Here is a 3148-nt window from a genome sequence, read left to right on the forward strand (position 1 = left end):
GGTCGATCATGTGCATATCGTCAATCAAAGTGTCTGCATTAGTATAATAAAACAATTAGAATTTTATATTTTTAGTCCTTTAACCAATGTATGTTGCATTCCGCGCAGACAATTTACCCAATCCATTTTGCAAAGATCGATAGAGGAACTATATGTTGAAGGCGAAGTTGCAGATAAAGATGATGTTCTTTCTTAAGTGATTCGATAATCCGCTGCTGAATAATCCGACGATTGCTTACAATAATTTCACTTACATTAATGATGGGATTCTCGACTTTCATGTCCAATCGCAAAAATAGGACCGCGTGTTTCTTGTCACATAATAGGCACTCTGGTCACGTAAATTTGAATATACGGTAGTTCGTCCAGTGAAGATTTTTATTCAACTTCTTTATTGCTGTCACAAGTCATATGTCATAGGGGAAATAGCTCATATGGTAGAGCGCTCGCTTCGCATGCGAAAGGTACCGGGTTCGATGCCCAGATTCTCCAACATTCTGTATTATTGCGTATAGGGGTCGATCATGTGCATATCGTCAATCAAAGTGTCTGCATTGGTATAATAAAATAATTAGAAATATAATTATGTCCTTCAACCAATGTCCTTCAATCAAAGTGTCTCCATTAGTATAACAAAATAATTAGAAATATATTTAAGTTCTGCAACCAATGTATATTGCATACCCCGCAAACAATTTAGCCAATCCATTGTACAAACTTCGGTAAAGGCACTATACGTTAAAGGCGAAGTTGTAGATGAAGACGGTGTTCTTTCTTAACTGATTAGATGATCCGCTGCTGAATGATCCGAAGATTGCTTACAATAATTTCACTTAAATTAATGATGTGATTCTCGCCTCTCCTGTCCAATTGTAAAAATAGGACCGCGCGTTTCTTGTCACATAATAGGCAGTCTGCTCACGTAAATTTGAATATACGGTAGTTCGTCCGGTAAAGATTCTCATTCAATTTCCTTTTGCTGTCAAAAGTCATATGTCATAGCGGAATTAGCTCTTATGGTAGAGCGCTCGCTTCGCATGCGAGAAGTACCGGATCGATGCCTGGATTCTCCAACATTCTGTATTATTGCGTATAGTGGTCGATCATGTGCATATCGTCAATCAAAGTGACTGCATTAGTATAATAAAATAGTTAGAATTATACTTTTTTAGTCCTTCAACCAATATATGTTGCATTCCGCGCAGACAATTTTGCTAATCCATTGTTCAAACGTCGGTAAAGGCACTATACGTTAAAGACGAAGTTGTAGATGAAGACGGTGTTCTTTCTTAACTGATTAGATGATCAGCTGCTGAATGATCCGACGATTGCTTACAATAATTTCACTTAAATTAAATATGTGATTCTCGACTTTCATGTCCAATCTTAAAAATAGGACCGCGTGTTTCTTGTCACATAATAGGCAGTCTGTTCACGTAAATTGAAATATACGGTAGTTCGTCCAGTGAAGATTTTTATTCAACTTCTTTATTGCTGTCACAATTCATATGTCATAGGGGAAATAGCTCATATGATAGAGCGCTCGCTTCGCATGCGAAAGGTACCGGGTTCGATGCCCAGATTCTCCAACATTCTGTATTATTGCGTATAGGGGTCGATCATGTGCATATCGTCAATCAAAGTGTCTGCATTGGTATAATAAAATAATTAGATATATAATTATGTCCTTCAACCAATGTCCTTCAATCAAAGTGTCTCCATTAGTATAACAAAATAATTAGAAATATATTTAAGTCCTGCAACCAATGTATATTGCATACCCCGCAAACAATTTAGCCAATCCATTGCGCAAACTTCGGTAAAGGCACTATACGTTAAAGGCGAAGTTGTAGATGAAGACGGTGTTCTTTCTTAACTGATTAGATGATCCGCTGCTGAATGATCCGAAGATTGCTTACAATAATTTGACTTAATATAATGATGTGATTCTCGACTTTCCTGTCCAATTGTAAAATAGGACCACGCATTTCTTGTCACATAATAGGCAGTCTGCTCACGTAAATTTGAATATACGGTAGTTCGTCCGGTAAAGATTCTCATTCAATTTCCTTTTGCTGTCAAAAGTCATATGTCATAGCGGAATTAGCTCTTGTGGTAGAGTGCTCGCTTCGCATGCGAGAAGTAACGGATCAATGCCCGGATTCTCCAACATTCTGTATTATTGCGTATAGTGGTCGATCATGTGCATATCCTCAGTCAAAGTGTCTGCATTAGTATAATAAATTAATTAGAATTATACTTTTTTAGTCCTTCAACCAATATATGTTGCATTCCGCGCAGACAATTTTGCTAATCCATTGTTCAAACGTCGGTAAAGGCACTATACGTTAAAGACGAAGTTGTAGATGAAGACGGTGTTCTTTCTTAACTGATTAGATGATCAGCTGCTGAATGATCTGACGATTGCTTACAATAAATTTCACTTAAATTAATGATGTGATTCTAGGCTTTCATGTCCAATCGTAAAAGTAGGACGGCGTGTTTCTCGTCACATATTAGCCAGTGTGTTCACATAAATTTGAATATACGTTAGTTTGTCCAGTGAAGATGCTCATTCAATTTCCTTACTGCTGTCACAAGTCATATCTCATAGGGGAATTCGCTCATATGGTAGAGCGCTCGTTTCGCATACGAGAAGTACCGGGATCCATGCCCGGATTCTTCAACATTCTGTATTATTGTGTATAGTGGTCGATCATGTGCATATCGTCAATCAAAGTGTCTGCATTAGTATAATAAAGAAATTATTAATATATTTAAGTCCTTCAACCAATGTATGTTGCATACCGCGCAGACAATTTACCCAATCCATTTTGCAAACATCGGTAGAGGCACTATATGTTAAAGGCAAATTTGTAGATAAAGACGGTGTTCTTTCTTAAGTGATTCGATGATCCGCTGCTGAAAGATCCGACGATTGCTTACAATAATTTCACTTCAATTAAATATGTGATTCTCGACTTTCATGTCCAATCTTAAAAATAGGACCGCGTGTTTCTTGTCACATAATAGGCAGTCTGTTCACGTAAATTGGAATATACGGTAGTTCGTCCAGTGAAGATTTTTATTCAACTTCTTTATTGCTGTCACAATTCATATGTCATAGGGGAAATAGCTCATATGATAG

The sequence above is a fragment of the Hydractinia symbiolongicarpus genome, chromosome 14 (genome assembly GCF_029227915.1).
Source record: "Hydractinia symbiolongicarpus strain clone_291-10 chromosome 14, HSymV2.1, whole genome shotgun sequence".
NCBI lineage: Eukaryota > Metazoa > Cnidaria > Hydrozoa > Anthoathecata > Hydractiniidae > Hydractinia > Hydractinia symbiolongicarpus.